Source organism: Python bivittatus, unplaced genomic scaffold (genome assembly GCF_059951505.1).
Source record: "Python bivittatus isolate LINGU-HERP-01145 unplaced genomic scaffold, Pbiv_v1 ctg000020_np1212, whole genome shotgun sequence".
Taxonomy (NCBI): domain Eukaryota; kingdom Metazoa; phylum Chordata; class Lepidosauria; order Squamata; family Pythonidae; genus Python; species Python bivittatus.
This window is the reverse complement of record NW_028277030.1, coordinates 61190161-61207798: the sequence shown is the minus strand read 5'-3', so window position 1 is coordinate 61207798 and position 17638 is coordinate 61190161. Positions and strand designations below refer to the sequence as shown.

Genomic DNA, 17638 nt, shown 5'->3' with positions numbered 1-17638 from the left:
TCCTACAGAGAGAAGACACAATTCTACATGTAAAGCTTAACTAACAGTTTAGATACTTTTAACACCGAGGCAGACTGAACTAGATCACCTATCTATCATCTAAGACATACGAAATAAGCTAACCCATGACTTTTTGGAAGCCATGCTTCTACACATTTAATTTTATTACCTGTTAAATTCAGAGGTTAGGCTGCTAACCAATGGCATGTAGATTTAGGCAAGAGCCCAAAAGTATGGGAAATCCAGGCTGATATTTGTGATATGAAAAGCACATTTCTACAACTGTAGTTTCTGATTTATATTTAACATTTATCTGTCAGCTATTGTTGAGTTCTTCTACCACAGCCAGTATGTATTACAGGTGTGGATATTTAGAATAATTCTTAATGAGAAAGCTGCACATAATAGACTAAATGAAATTTGATTTGTTTTGCTTTGCCTTTTTATGCATACCCCTGTTCTGTTTTTCATATCAAGAACAGAATAGTTAAATAAATTTCCTTACTTGTCAGGATGGCAACAATCCAGGACATCGTAAGAACTGTGTCACCCAGCTAAAGATTTTAGTTGATTAGTTATCTGCCCTTTTCACTGATTAATTAAATTGATATAAATACACATTTTACCAATGTTTTGATAGCAGTACCCTTTGGAGAGTTTGGAAGAAGTGTGAAAATAAGCTAAGAGGACATCTCAGAATGTCTCCCAGAATCCTCTGAAGAAAATGGTCTCTGAGGAAGGGAAAGGAAGATATTTCAGTAACATTAAAACCACCCATAAATCTTCAAATCGAACTCTAATTAAAGAATTGGTCTCTAGGATGGTGCAGAACTTGAAAGGAGCACTTGAAAGCTCAAACAAAGGCCCTCTTCAAGCAAAACTTTGGAGAGAGGAGATCCTATTTTACAGCTTTTCTGGATAACAGGCTTCTGCACACGGTGAAGCAAAGTGCCTGGATCTTTGGGATGTGACTAAGCTCAGAAATCCAGAAAAGTTGGGTGATTCAGAGCATATTATCATTTACCTGTGGTGGAGCAGAAGTGCCAGAACCCATTCTATTCCAATTCTGAGGCTCCAGAAAGTTCTAATGACAATCTCCTCTCTGGACTCCTGCCCATTGCAAAGAGTGGCAACACAAAGCTGCTGCAAAACAAAAGATACGGTCTTCCAGCTATTTATGTAAAACAGCATGTTGGAAGTGGGAAAGGGCAGGATTACTGGATTCGGTGCCTTCAAATCACAGTGAACTTGAGATCAAATAATTTTTTTTTTTTTGGTCTCTGTCAGTATCTTGAAGGTCAGCAAAATCTTGGGAGCTGAGAGGAAACCTTCAAATATAACAAGGAATCTTGTGGCTCCTGAAGATACTAACACAGTTATCACATGTCTTTTCATGGATCACCTCATCTGATGCCTGGAATATAACTCTGTGAAAGCAATATCCTTTCTTTACACATAGAAATTGTTGCAGAGGAGAGTTGAGGAAAGGAGAAGTGAGACACAGATTTACTTTAGATAGTAACTATAAACAACATTAGGTGTGTGAGAGAGATTCTTGCACTGATGAGCTCATTAACACGAGTAACCTGATAAGAAACCTTGATCTCTGTTTAATCTGTGAACAACAATGTTAAATCTCCCACTGTTTGGATGAAATCAGTCTTTGCCATTCTGTTTTCCCAAGGATTACCATTTTGGTATCAGTGACAAAATGTCCTGGAGATATAAAAAGTTCTATTCATTTTTGCATTTGACATTTCTAATTTCACGTACTGTTTTGCATAGAAATGGACAGTTTCTTGAATGAAAAATATTTGTTCCCTGATGTTCTGGATGACATTATTAGGCCCTGTATTAATGTTCCTAGACTAAATAAGGGAGAAGATTTGGCATCTGAATCTGTCACAAGGATTGATTGTCGTTGCTGGTTAATAGCTGTTTCAGTCTCTATAAGCCACTTGTCTTCAGCAGCTGTGTGGTGATGACAATGAACTGCATTTGCTAGCTGACCTAATCTAGTAACTGATTTATTTTATGGAAGAGATCAGTGAATTAATCCCTTAGATTTCCACCTCAGTGCCTTGAAAATCAATTCATTGAATTAAAGAAAGGGGGAGTCATCATCTTCTCTTATAATAAGCACCCCTCCTCAAGCTATGTTTATGAAATATAGTACAGATCTCTATTCTAGGAGCTTCTAATGGTGCAAAGCTCATCACATTCTGTCCCCAAACCACAAAAATGTTGGTACTATTTTAAAATCCATTTTTAAAGGAATGTAGGTTTGCACACCTCATCTCATCAAAAAGTCTTGTTTTAATCTCAGCCTAATAAGAACCAAAAGTTACAGTCATGTGTGTTTTCCTTGAATCTTTCTTTACTTGCATTTAATTGTGGCACAAACATGCACTAGCAATCTTTTTTTTTCCTGCTCTGGCCTCATTATGTTGCCTTCAACTGTTCCCCAGTTTATTACTAAGGGAGTCTTAAATCATCTTTAGGAGTACTGGTGTTAAAGGAGTGTTTTTCCCTTTATCCCAAGATAGTGGTTTTGCTATGGATACAATCAGATGTGCTTCACCAACCATTCTGACATTGTAGCTGTGAGGTGAGCCCTAGAGAATAAGATCACCTTGGCACTTATTGGCCCGTTTGGCAACTGCAGGCCCACCTTCATCCCTCCAGGCTCTGGGCATTGCCATCAGGGCTGCTCTGCTTTGGACAGTAGGAAAGTCCAGTTCTTTCGAAGAAGGTTCTCCTTGTGTAGTCACCGGGTCCCCAAGGCAATCTCTGGTTTGGAGACTTGGATCTGCCTGAACAGCTGACCATAATTGGCAGCAGGAGTGGGGGGGCTACATTGTGAAATGTGGTGTGTGTGTGGTGTGTGTGTGTGTGTGTGAGAGAGAGAGAGAGAGAGAAGCTTCATGGTTTGTCTCTCCTCATGCCTGTCAAATGCTGTTTGGGCTGCTGTCAGCCCTTCAGGGTAGGCAGATCAGGAAATAAGACAGCACATGAACTACTGGAATTCTGCTTTATTGTTAAAGGGAATAATAACAGAATCTTGAAAGCCTGATAGAGATTCTTTCTCCCCCTCTTACACCCAAGAGAATCAAGGCAGGGCAATCTTCCTCACTTCTTCTTCTTTTCTGGGATAAGCTGATGTTTACCTAATGACTACTGAATTCCTTCTTCAAGGCCATCTCAGTACTCCACATCTGCTTTTGAACACAGCTTTAGTGCTATTCCAGAATGGCCCTATTTCAGAATAATGAAATAGTACCTTGTGCACAGGCAGTTTTGACAGATGGCTTAATCCACCAGCCCCCATTAAAACTCACCTTCTCTCCAGCCCCAGGCCCATCTCTCATAAAGGAGAGGGAATGATGGATGTTTTCCTGCTGGCTGGTGTTGTTTTGTGGAAGGGGAAGGAATTTAAAGTCTTGTCTTTAACATGTCTGTACACCACAAATAAGGACAATTGCCAATATTGTGGCTTTGGCAAGATAGAGTTTGCCAGTGTGGTAGCAAATTTTATGGTAGTATAGTTTTTGCTGGCTGAAGGATTTGTGGATAGCATTTAAATTTGATCACGAGGAAGAGCGCTGTATTAGACAAGGAGAAAACAGAAGCTGACTTACAATCCAATCTTGATTAGCCATTCCTAGGGTTCTGGATCAAGTTCCTGCATTGGAATGGTGGCATTTGTACACTCTTATTTCACAGCCACTTCCCATGACATAAACAACCATCAGAAAGGATTATTTCTCATACTAGCATTAGTCTTCCATAAGATATCAAGACCAAAAGGCAACTGATTCAAATTATTGAAATCTTGTTTATATAATAGACCTTTATGATCTCTTCTCATTATGTGTCAGGTCTCATATTTTAAGTCTGTACTAAGTATCCAACCTTTATACTTACATCCTTTTATTTCAACATCCTTTCCTCCTAAAAACATTTTATCTTTAGATTAAGATAATGAGCTCAATGCACACATTTCATCTGAAGGAAACTCACTTGGTTTATGTTCATATGGTTCTGTCAATGTGGTCTCGTGGTTGAGATTCTGGTGGACTAAGACCAGATCCTTAGCCATGGAAGGTCATTGGGGGATTTTTCTCTTAGCTCAATCTCCCTCACAGGCCTATGATTGTGTAGAATAATTGGGGGAGGATGTGTGATATATATTGCCTTGAGCTCCTGGAGGATAGGCAGTATATAAATCTAATAAATAAAAACAAATTTCAAACAGTTGTTATATCCTGTTGTGCTTATATTGTCTCTGATGATGACCCCTTCAATCAAACTCAATTCCTTGTGATTTCATGTATCCGTTGAGTTGAATATTTTCCTGTCAACAATATGGAAGTGCCTTGCTGGTAGTTTACTTCAAGGGAGGTAAACTCATCTTGTTGGTAGCACCCAAGCAATCTTGACTCATCTCTAAAAGTTAGATAAGGTTCAACACGCCTAATACTTGAATGGGAGACTACCATGAAATATCAGGATTGTAAACTAGACTGAAAACCCAAAAGACAATAGTCAAAGATCACTTCTGAATTGTTGCTAAGAGAAGTACATGGATATGTCCATCAGTAGTCTACTGTGCTCCTTCCCATTTGCTTCTGTTTTGAGAATCTTTTTCCAAAGGTAGGATTGTATATTATATTCATATGTAACTGCCAGGCTGTAACTTTTACACTTGTTATTTCCTTACAGCTAGAGTACTGGTTGGTTGGAATATGGCAGTCAGGATCTGGTGTTGCTACACATTAGCAATACAATCATACTATGTGTGTACTTAGTAAGTTGCAATGTATTCCATGGGACTTACTCCAAGGTTATTGCTTTAGGATGACAAACTAAGACACTTACTGGTTTGTTATCTAGGAGCCCCTTTGTCTCATCTGTGCATCTGGTGATCTTTAATTCACCCCCCCCCAAAAAAAATTGCCATTATTTCAGTGGTAAGGTGTTACAATAAATTTTATTGTTTAAATAAACTGACTAGTCCCTAAGGAGTCTCCAGAAAAAGGATTTCTTTTCATCCTGGCATTGTTTTATCAGTCTTTACCCTCATCGCCTTGCCTTTATGGCTCTGATTGTCAGCTGTTTACTTTAACTTTAGGCACTCTGAATACCTATTATTTTTCTTATCCTCCCCATCTGTTCAGTAAGCATTAGCCATTTTTCAGCCTTATCATCCAAACTATCTCCAAAAGCATGTGGGCCAAGGTTTTTTCCAAAGGAGTTGCAAAACTTTTTCATTTAATGTACACATACCATTTTCATTCTTTCCCTACTCCTTCAGGCAGAGATCTTTCTTCCTTACTACTGCTATTCCTTACACAGGAATACGAGTAAGGGACTGTGTGTGTGTGTGTGTGTGTGAGAATGTGCATGTATGAGAATGAGAATGTGTGCGTATGACTACTATCTGTGTGTACGAGAAAGAGAGAGAGAGTTGAAGTTGCAGGAAATCTGATTAGGTTAACTTTCTGGAACTTTCAAAAAACATACAGTATATGGCATAATCATGCATGGTTATGACTTTGTAAACATGTTGAGCATCACAAACTTATGAATGTATATTTATTATTAAACAATTATTAAAACAGAAATTCTGACTACAAGCATATCCACAATTATTGGGTGTAAGCTGTAATCACTATAGTCAAATTTAGTTTGCATTGCATGAGCAATCATTCATTATCTTTGTATGCTTTCCTAGAGGAGCAGAGGCATATACAATGCATTCCATTACAAATATTCACTCTTCTGAAACTTGTCTGATATCTTTGTTCCAAGAACAGAGCCCCTGGAATGTCCTGTGAAGACAGAGAAGTCTTAACTCTATTATAAAATTCATCATCCTAGAACTGCACAATGTCCTGATAATTATACAAGTTTTGAATGATAAGCAGCTTTTAAAGGAAAATCTTTCCCATATTTATTGCAGATAATGTAGAGCAGCAATAGCTGGCCCCAACACTTGTTTTCATGCCCCATCAATCTCTCCAGTTTGTGAAATTGGCTATTGAAGCTTAGAAAATGATTCAGAACGAGTGCCTCTAACCTTGTAGCGTACAAGTACAACCTCTCTCTGCTATTTCATTAAAGCATGCGTAACTTTTCTTTTTCAGACTTCCATGTGAAAAAAGATGTCTTTTTCAGAGTTGCAGAAATGCACCAAAAAGAGCATATGTTTTAATGAATAGCTTAAAGAGTGCTTGCAGGAGGTCTGGAGCACTTCTTCTGAGTCATTTGCTAAGGGTGAGCAGTCTTAATATCCATTAGACCCAGTCTGGTCTCTGAGGACCAGCTAACAAGTACTGCATTATGCAGGTAGGTAGCAACTTGTAATGGATCTCAGCTGATCTTGAAAAGCTAACCATGGTTAGTATTTGGAAGAAAACCACCAAGAAATATCAGGGCTATAAGCTAGACCTGAAAGTTGAGAAAACATCCTGGAATATCCCTTTTTTCCCCTTCGAGTCAGATTTGACTCATGTACAAATCAGTGCAGTTTTCTAGGCAATATTTTTGGAAGTGGTTTGCCATTGCCTTCTTCCTAGGCTAAGAGGGAATGACTAGCTCAAAGTCACCCCGCTGGCTTCCATGCCTAAGGTAGGACTAGAACTCAGGCTTCTCTGCTCCTAGTCCAGCACCGTACCTATTCATTCATATTATTGCCAAGAAAACTATATGGACGTGTCCATGAAGTCACCAGCCGTGAAGCTTGATTCAAAAGAAATACAACCTCTTAATAAGTATTCCTCCCTTTTGCATCTGCTAATGGACCTACTGTGGGGGACACGGTGGCGCAGCGGCTTAATGACGCTGAAAGTTGCCGGCCAGAAATGGCTGACGCTTCGGCGGTTCGAGTCCAGCCTTCGCGCTAAACAGGGTGAGCTCCTGTTTCCTCCCCAGTTCCTGTCAACCCAACAGGTCGAAAACTCACGTGAGTAGATAAATGGGGACTCTCACTCCGGTGGGAGGAAAAATGCTGGCGGCGCTTGCACAGGAGTCGGGAACAGCTGCCGGTAAGCGCGAAAAACCACGCTCGCCCGAAAAGGGCATGAAGCAACGGAAACCCCGCCTCCTGCGCTCACCAGCTGGGCTCTGCTCTAGGAAGGAGGCTCTGGCAAACCACTTCCGAAACAATTCCCTTGAAAACTGCAGGGACTCGTCCAAGCAGTCACTGCAGGGTCAGTAATGACTGAGCGCAGACCAAAAAAATAAAAATAAAAAATGGACCTACTCTCTTCTCCTTAATGAGCATAAAGGAAAGAAATATATTGAAACAGAATATTATGGTGAAATCTTATCTCGTTTTAACCTCATCATTTCATTCATTTATGTTGTATAATATAATGTAAAATGCAGTGTTCTAAAAGACCTTACAACCCAAGTTATTCAAACACAAAAATCCAAAAGCAACTTGGCCTGAAAAGGCATCTTAGCTAGAGAAAAATGCAGGGACTCTTCAAAGAAAATACAATTTGCAAAATGCAGGCTGTGGCCTTGTTAGTTATGTGCAAATGACCAATCAAGTGTGAAAACACTTGACTCAAGGTGTTTCTCTTTGCTCATTTAGTCTCTCAAACAACTGATGGTTCCATCTCCAAATTAGACCCCTATTTTCTCATTTTTGCCCTACTAAAGAAAAATGGGACCTGTGTTTAAAATAACTGCCTGGATACAGCTGGATATTTTTTGGTTTCATCATATGTGCCGTGCATCTATGCACTTTATGTTAGTGTATATATTTCAGAATGTTGAAAAATATTCCAATAATAAATAAATAGTTTTTCTCCTGATAATTATTTTGTTGTCTTTTTCAACAGAATATCATGAATTATAGAAAACTTCCAGAATGGCTATCGCAATTCTGGGCAGCATTAGAAGAAGCATTGTATCAAATATGCTTGAGGTCATATTCTCCTCTACTTTGCACTAGGGAGACCACATCTGGAGTACCATTTATGATACTGGGCACCATATTTTCAGAAGCATATCAACAGCTAGAAGAGGCTCAATGGATGGTGATAAAGATGAAACGGGCATTTGAAGACACATCCTATGAGGATAGGCTGAAGGAACTGAGATGTTCAGTATGGGGAAAAGAAGACTGAGGAGAGACATGATATCAGTGTCTAGGTTTGTAAAAGGATTCACATGGAGGCCAATCAAAAATTGTTTTTTGTTGCCACAGAGATTAGAACCAGAAGTAATGGATATACATTACAGCTAGCTGGATTTTGTTTAAGGAAGAACTTCCTGATGGTAAGATCCATAGGACAGTGGAATAGTCTACCTACAGAGGTTGTTGGTTTTCCTATGGTCATTTCTCAGGGATGGTTTAATTGGTTTTCCTTCACATTGTGAAGGGTTGGAGTAGATGAATCTTTTGAGACTTTCCAGTTCCATAATTCTATGGTACTTTTGTGAAGGTATTAAGTTGTGAACAAAACCACAACAATACAGCACTGGTTAATTGGAGAACTTTTAATTATAAAATTCTAAATTCTAGACTGAATAAAATGCTTTTATCAAAACTTTGCCTGACAAAATTTAGGCTTAAAGAAACAGTGTCTTAAAACTGTCCTGCCCAAGAAAAGGCAAACAATGTTATCAATTGCCAGTTCAGACTCATGCCTCTAGTTTCAGGGAAATGTTTTACAAGAGACTTCCTTCTGTTCACTTGGGATTATTATTATTATTATTGATTTTAATTATCCCATCTTTTTTATAAATAACTTAAGGTATCGAACATACCTAATACTCCTTCCTCCTCCTATTTCCCCCACAACAACCCTGTGAGGTAAGTTGGGCTGAGAGAGGGAGTGACTGGCCCAAAGTCACCCAGCCGGCTTTCATGCCTAAGGCAGGACTAGAACTCACCGTCTCCTGCTTTCTAGCCTGCTGCCTTATCCACCACTGAGAGCCAAACTGGCTCTCAATGCTGAACTGGTATAGGTTTTGTGTGTGAATGGCAAGTGGTGTAATTAAAAATGGTGTATTAAAATTCATTTGAGAAAGTGGCCTCAATAAGAGAATAACTAACCTCATCATCTCACTCAGAGATGAGGACTCCTGGTCAACAGATCAAATTCATCCGTCCCAGCTTCTCCACCTATTTTTTGAGTTCTCTATTAAGATGAGTACCTTTTTCTAAATTCTTTTGGACAACTGCCTCTCTCTTCCCTCCCTGAGAAGCATGGAAGGATTTAAGCAATTTGAATATGAATAAATGTTTTAGCATGGAGCTCCTAAGCATAGTAAGAGTTTAAATTAACAGCAAATATTTGGCAAGCCCTAAAAGCAAGTAGATAATAAGAATAGTTTCTATACTTGTGGTTAAGCTTCAGGAGGAAGTTGGGCAGGGCAGCTAGAAGTTGTGGTTCGACATATTTAGCAGGTACAACATAGCAACTCAGGCCTATTTTAAACTTTGTATTTTATAATTCCTTTGTAACCAATCACATTTATTATTTCATATTTCCTTGTTGCTTGATTACAACTACACCTTGTTTCCTGAGTACCGGGGTCTTGCCCATGGAATTTGACCTGCTTGAGTAGATCTCACCTTGAAAAGGGAGAGAAATCTTGAAGGGGCAAATGGGATGGTGCAGGCACCTACAGTATAACGCTTTGCTATCTTCTATTGATCATCAGAATTTTTGCAGCCCAGATCTGCCAGGCCTAGTGAATACAAGGGGTTCAGACAGGACAAGCTGGAACAAAACAAAGCAAGTAGTGGATTTAGAACTGCTCATTTGGGGCTATGAAACCACTACCAACCACAGGTCTCAGTTCACTTTCCCTGGGCCAAAAAAAGAAAACCCCAAAAACTTTCAGACCAAAAAAGAAAGTTCCCCCCTGCAATGTACCTCCATCCACTACTCTAACTGTGATCTGGCTTAAACAGAATCTAATTTCCTTTCCTTTCTTTTCGTTTTCATTTTTCTGTATTGTCAAAGGGCCTCATAGACATGAATTGCTTTAATTTCTCTTTTCTTTTCTTTTTTGCAAGCCATGGAAAGTTGGTTGCCATTTCCTCCTGACTTCAAAAAGGTTAGTTTCTGAATGGTGGGTTCTGCAAAGGTCCGGCTTGCTTTTCAGGGCCATGAAGCAACAAGCATATTCAGGAGCTGGGTTGAGTTGTCTTAAAGTGGGCTTCTGAACATAGACATTTGGCAGAGTTTTCCAGAGAGGTGGGAATAGGATTAAGTGACTGCGGCCCAGCATTTGAACTTAGTCTGGTGAAATTTATTAAATCTGCTTAATGCATTCTAATCAAGGCAAAAATATTATGAGTAGCAAATGACTGAATTAAACAAATATCATTTTGTCAGAGAACCAAATGTCTATGAAAATATTGATTTGCATACTTTAAATATTCATTGCAGTGCTCTCAGTTCTCTGCATATGGAGAGGAGGCAAGTTGGACTTGGCTTTTCAGTCTCCCATGTATTTATTGAGAGCGCATCTCATTGAATTCAGTTGGATACACTTCTGAATAGACATGGGCAGAATTTTGTATATTTTAAAGCTTTCCAAAGAAATACTGCCAAATCAAATCCTGTAAATACAATTCAAGCTAACATTTTGGAAATTTGATATGTTGTGAAATTGTATTGCTTTGGGGTTTTTTCCCCAGATGTAACTCTGTGATCAATATGAACCAGGTTTTAATGAATGTGAGACCTGGGACACATTTTATAGCATTATCATTTTAGAATATACCAAAATCTATATAAAATGGCATCATGAATGGGTTTTTGCACTTTGCTCACCAAGTGCAAAACACTTAACCCCAGATAACATTGATTGGCATTTTAAAATGTTTTTCCCCAAGGTAGTTTGTCTATTGTTTATTATATTATAAATATGTCTACAAATTTAGATATAGTCCATTTTTTTCCTTTGAGTGAGAGCCCGCATGGTGGATATTTCATAGGAAGTGTGTAGTGTGGATTGCTTTATTTTATTTAATTAGTGAAATGTAACCAACAAAGATAAAAATGACATAACGGTGACAATAATACAATAAAAATGTGGATTGCTGAACTTCCATATAGTCTTTTTTTTTAAAAGGATTAGATGATTAATTACCATTTAGTAACTGTTTTGTTTGTGATCCACTACATTTTCATGTATTTTTGATCCTTGTGACCTGATAATCTGGTAACGCTATAAATAGCATTGTTACTAAAAGGTGTAATGCACTGCACACGTGATCTGTGTTATAGCAACAAAGACTGTGTGCCTTGGTTCTTTTTAAAGCTAAAATCCAAGCCACCAGTGTTTAAGTAAAGCATGCAAATGAAGTGAACAGAGCTAGATATTACGTATCAGCCTTACTAATTGCAGTAGTGCAATCACTATTGGACTTTTTAAAAAGTCATTTTTTTCTTTTTCTTTTTTGCATGGATGTGCTTGTCCCCTCTTCCAGCTGATATTACAAATGAGAATATTTGTAATATCTCATTTAGATTTTGCTTCTTTCTTCAGGCAGTTTTAGTGAAATGAAGATGCCTAGAATATACAGTCTGAAAAGATTAGAGGCAAACGTGACATTTTTACAGTTATATTCATTCAATGTTTACCCCAACTGGATCTTGCTTCTCTGAAATGCTAAAGATAATGATCCCAAACACTTATAATGGGGTAAGCCCATTACACTCCACAGATCTGTATTGCTGTTCCAGAGAAAGCTGCTGTGAGCACAAGAAAATAGTGATTTTAGTGAATGCCTATTTTTTCCTGCAGCCCCTCATCTAACTTTGTATGCTGTCCCAGAGGATCTCTAAATATTCTGGAGTACATTTGTTTCATTTTCTCCAACAATTAAGTATGTGTTCCATTCAGGAAATTGTGAACAGCAGGATGAAAGAACATCACTGAAAATTGAAACTGACAGAAACATGGTAATGGAATACCTATTTACTGTAAATGATTGTAAACATCTAGGGTCAGATTAACCATATTTTAGGGAACTGAAAGAATTAGCTCATGGCTGGCCAAACCCTTATTATCATTGTGAACACCTGGAGAGCTGATGAAATGCCAGATGAATGGAATAGAAAAAAATGTTGGCTCAATCGTCAAAAAGCTGGGAAAGGAAGATCCAAGAAACTACTGACCACTCAGTCTGACATTGATTCTTGGAATAATTCTAGAACATATCAGAAATTGATCTATAAGTATCCTGGAAACAATAAATAATTACTAGAAATCAGAATGGATTTGTAAGAAGGTTTGCCAGACAAATGCTCTCATTTGGATTTGTTAATGTTCTTAATAGACTGTTGGAATGCTACAGACATAATACAACTTGATTTTGGGAAAGTATCCCATGACATTCTGATTAGCATGGTAGTTACGTGTGAGTTGGATGGTTTAACAATTAAGTGGATACACAGCTGGCTTGAAAAATTATGCTCCAAAAGGGCTTGTCAACTCATCAAATTAGGGTTGGGTATCTTCTGAGGTGCCACAAGAGTTAGTCCTAGATTTATTCTTCAGTATTTGAATCAATGATTAGGATAAAATGGGGGATGGAGTATTTATCAGATCTGCAGATAACACAAAACTAGGTGGGATGGAATATGCCTAAGAAGACAGAAATGAAATTCTAAACCCCCTTGATAATAAGAGAAATGGGCTAAAATAATTGAATGAAATATAACATAGAAGAAAGTAATTTTATTTACTTAGATAAAAAATTAAATGCATGGGTAAAAAAAATCTGAAAAAGATCTTAGAATAGTAGTTGTTTACAGATTAAGTATAAGTAACTAGTACAATGTTGTGGCAAAAAAGGCAAATGCAATTTTAGGGTGCATCAATAGAAGTATAATTTCCAAATTGTGGGAAGGAAAATGGTAAATTCTTCTGCTTTAGTCAGACCTCATAGCAAGTAATGTGTCTAATTTAAAAGGGATTCAGAGAAACTGGAGCAGAATTAGAGAAGGATAAAGTAGATGATCAGGGATCTAGAAGCTATGTCCTATGAAGAGAACTTGAAGGAGCTGGGCATGTTCAGCTGTGAGAAGAGAAAACTGACTGGAAATAAGATACCACTCTTAAAATACCTGAAAGAATGTCTCACAGAAGAAAAGTCTATTCTTTCTTACTCCAGAGTGCAGGCATGGAATAATAGATATTAGTTATAGGGAGATAGATTTCAGTTTAATGTTAGAAGGAAATTAGGAACACAGGGGAAGGCAGGAAGAGAGAAGGAAAAATAGAATGACTGAAGAAGAGTGAGGTAGGGAGAAATAGCAATAGGGAATGGAGAACAAGTGATCAAAGGGAAATAGGGAAAGGTGAGAAGGAGAGGGTAAGTTGAGCAATTTTAAATTTGATGATTACCATTTATGAATACAAATGACTAGGCATCCATTCAGGATTTGAACAGTTCTGGTCATATTCAGAGAAATCAAGATGCATCAGGTTCATTGTCCTGCTTAGCATATTGGCTTTCTGTACAGTACAGTTGGGAGGCAATTCTATAGTCAAAAACTTACTGAAGAATATTTGAGATAGAGGAGTAAGCTTATGCCCTTTCCTCTCCATTTCTCCAAGGCTTTGATGAAGACAACATCTGACCAGAGTTCTCCAGATAGAGCCCCATCAATTCAGAGACCATATTTAATTGTTTCTCTCTCCAAAATGGGGATGAGGTAGATCACACAATTATTTGGCATATATGTATAGGTGGATCAAATATTATATTGAGTATGTAGTGTAGAAGGAGGCTGCTTTCATTATTCGAATTTTAGCAAGGTGTTGAATAATTTAACATGAGATAAAATCATATAAATGCATTTGAGACCTGAAACATGATTGTGGCAGATTATTTCATGATGTTTAATTCTGGCTCTAACTCTGAAATAATCCAGTGCAGAAATAGATTATGTCCAACAGTGCAAGTCTATGCATGTTTACTCAGAAACATGCATAGTCTTGTAAATTTATGCATCTATACAGTCTTACTGCTAAGTAAGATTTTTCAGATTGTGCCTGCAAATTTCACAGTACTGCAAATTGTATGTGAGCATCCAGCATTGATTAACTATATTTCTGGTTTCAAAAGGTAGCGGATTCAGCCCTGCAAGGCAACTAATATGATTGTTGAACTGTAATGGCTTTTCTGAGATGGATTTTTGTAATATATCTGTTTATTGGTTTTTGCTTACCTGAAGGGGAAAAAAATCTATATTAACTCTGTAAAAGAGGATTTTTTTGACATCACAGAAAGCAATGCTTATAAATGCAAACAAACATTTTCCTGGTCCTATTCCATGTCATAGCTTCATCTCTCTCCTAATTATTCTTAGTTTGTGCTATTCTATTTTACCAAAAAGAGAACTTATTCTGACTTACTTGGGATTTTGTGTGTCCAGGTATGTCTTCTTCAGTGGATCCAGCATGCAAGATTGAGTTTTAAAAGAGGAATCTAATAGTGAAGGACTATCCAATAAATCTGGATAATTCATTTTGAAAGACCCCTTTTGACTTCACAAATGAAAGCTGCAAACTTGAAATAAAAGGATGTGAACAACTAGTCATTTTCCTGCTGATCAGTATTTATAATCCTTGAAAACCTGGGATTAATATAATATAATAATATAATATAATATAATACAATATAATATAATATAAAATACACACACACATACATATGCATACACACACACACACACACACCTGTCCTGACCTAGTCAGTTAGCTTTTCAGGAAGCATCATGGGACTAAAAATTCTGTTAGTTTTGGAACTATCAAAGGCTCTGTAGAAGCCCCTAGCCCTCAGTGTGCAGGAGTTATCTAGGAGCACATTTCAAAATTAATAATACTGTATAGAAAAAAAGAAAACTTCCTCTTTTTCTATAAGCCCCTAGAAGTGGTGCCATCAGAATTAAGTGGGATATTGCTGAGAAATAGCAATGCAATTTCTCATCATTTTTGGAAAGAAAGAGAGGAAAACTGACATGTAAACCATGATTTAGGTCTAATACGCCATATACAACAACCAGAAATGCTTCCTCAATCTTCCTCCTCTCTCAGAAGTTCTGGACCTGCTTCTTTTAGTGACAACATCATGTTATCTTTCTATTTGCTGACTGCCAATTTGGCTGCCATTTTTCTTCCAAAACATGCAAGGCCCAGCTGTCATAAGGTTGCCTGCCTTGAATTAAAGAGGAAGTGACATGTGGGTTGAGGAGAAAAGTGAATGAGACAAAAACTCTGGCAGGGGAAGCAAGAGGTGGGGGAAAGCTGGTAAAAAGCAGAGTAATCACGTTAACACAGAAAATCCACGGTTCAGTTTTACAATAATGAGATCTTAGCTGATTAGATGGAAAGGGAACTTGGAATTCAATGAAAATATCAACTCAGGGTGCCACTGCTGGGAAAAAGGCAAATTCCGTTCTTGGAATCATTAGGAAGGGAACTGAACACAACTGCCTATATAATAATGCAGTTATTATACAACTTTATAGTGAGACAACACTTGAAACATTATGTACAATTCTGGTCACTCCACTTACGAAGGATCTTACTTGTGGAATTAGAAAATATGTAAAAAAAACCAAACAACTAAAATGATTGGGGGTCTGGAGCAGCTCTCCTTTGAGAAAAGACTACAGCAGTTGGGGTTCTTCACTTTGGGATGAAGGAAAGGAAAAAGAGGCATGACCAAAGTATATAAAGTCATGTATGGCATAGATCCGGGGTTTTCAAACTCTTTTAGGTTGCAGAATCTATGTGTGTGTGTGTGTGTATGTGTAGAGGCATTGACTGTATCCAAGTGGTTATTTATTTTTGCCTTTAGTCTCATGTGGAACCCACCATCACGTTCTTGTTAACTCTTGAGTTCTGCAGAACACAGTTTGAAAAACCCTGGCATAGTTAACTTGGATAGAAATATATTTTTCCTTCAAGGTCATCCATTCAGACTAAATGCTGAGAGAATCAAGGATATATCTTTTCACAGCGCACACAATTAAACTAGAATTTTCTGCCAGCTGTTATAGTAATGGGAGCCAAATTGGATGGTTTTAAAGGGGGACTGGATAGATTCATGATGGATCAGGCTGTCAAGGGCTACTAATATTGAAGGCTATTTAGTGCCTCTTGAACTATAGGAACCGTGCCTTGATCACTGATTGCTGGGTAATGACAATAAAAGGGGCCAACCACCCTCCAGTGCAGACTTGTCCACTTGGCCACTATATGATAAAGAAAGCTGGACCACTTGGCCACTATATGACATAGAAAGCCGAACCAAGGAGTACCATGGTCTGATGCCCCATAACTGTATGACTCCTATGTCACAAGGGACAGTTGGTTACCATATATTCATATTTTCCCAGACACATCCTCTTGTGGCCTCAGCTATGCTCTGGTCCTCCAGGAAGAATAAAAACCTTGAAATATCTGCGATTGGAGCTTTGATTCCCAGACCTTTTGTGATGGAACAGCAGTGGGTGGTTGCAGCAAGCCACAGTAAGCTTCACATAGCATTCAAAAAGAAATGGGGTTGATGTCTCCCAGCTATAATCTCTGGACAACAGTGTTGCCCCTGTTTGATGTGTGAGGGGAGGGGAGTGGCCAACAAGCATATAAATAGAGTTGCTATTGGCCCAGGAGCATTCTCTCAGAGTTTGAGGGCTGAGGGCTGCTGCTAGGTTTTTGTTTTTGGCTTGGCAGAGATTTGTTGAGAGAGAGAGAGAGAGAGATGTCTTTTATATATTGGTTTAATTGGCAGAGATGTTTGATGTTATTTAGCAAATATTACAAGGTTGTGAGATTTTATAACACGACATTAAGTTGCCCGATGTCAGATTCAGCTCTCACATGGTTCAAAGTAAACAAACTGTTATTGATCAGGCTGTAACCAAAACAAATAATGGTTGGACAGTGTGACTCCCACCCCAAAGAGAATAACTTCTAGCTCTTCATGTAGAGCAGGCAGGAGAAAGAGGGGCAAGAAATGGAGCACTGTGGTATAAAGAAAGCTCACGGTTGGTACACCACAGTCACTGGAGTGATACTGCAATGGCTTCATAGTTCTGCTACAATGAATCTGCTCTCTGAACCTTTGCATCCAGTGAAATAATTTCTTGCGGTATTTCCCTTGCCAGCTGAGAGAGGCTTAATACCATAGACTTTTGATTTTAAAACATTGCTTCTGGCCCAGTTAACTCTGGCATGAGTCACCGAAGGAACCATAACTGATTTAATAAGACATTTGTAATTTTCCTGTGATAGAGGACCATAAATAAATAAGGAACATGCACCCCACACTGCACATAGTGTTGTGTAAATGACTTTCCTCCCCGTTTATGAAAGCTGACATGGGATTACTCCAGGGGACAGTACAATATTGGAAGATATCCTTAGTCTGAAAGCCTAGCCATCTAATTTCTGGCTTAAAGCTCAAGAGCCATAAGAAGGGACTGCAGGGGCTTCGAAGTGGCTCATCAACATCTAGCATTGGCATGTAGTCTCCCTGCCACTGTAAGATGCAGGGTTTTTCTTTTTCAATTCCAGCAGTTCTTTTAAAATGTGTGTATATTCTTATACACTGGCAAATATAAACATTATGTAAAATGTCTTTTTTGTC

The 17638-nt window shown here is 38.2% G+C and overlaps 1 long non-coding RNA gene across 1 annotated transcript in view; it reads left to right on the top strand.

Moving 5' to 3' along the window:
- The window catches only part of LOC112540109 (uncharacterized), a 107141-nt gene extending 92585 nt beyond the window's left edge, over positions 1–14556 (top strand). Inside the window, exons 6-8 of the long non-coding RNA XR_015795935.1 lie at positions 7964–8163; positions 10040–10080; positions 11779–14556. This is a non-coding gene — a long non-coding RNA (uncharacterized LOC112540109). The remainder of the gene's footprint in view (positions 1–7963; positions 8164–10039; positions 10081–11778) is intronic.
- Positions 14557–17638: the final 3082 nt, after the last annotated feature.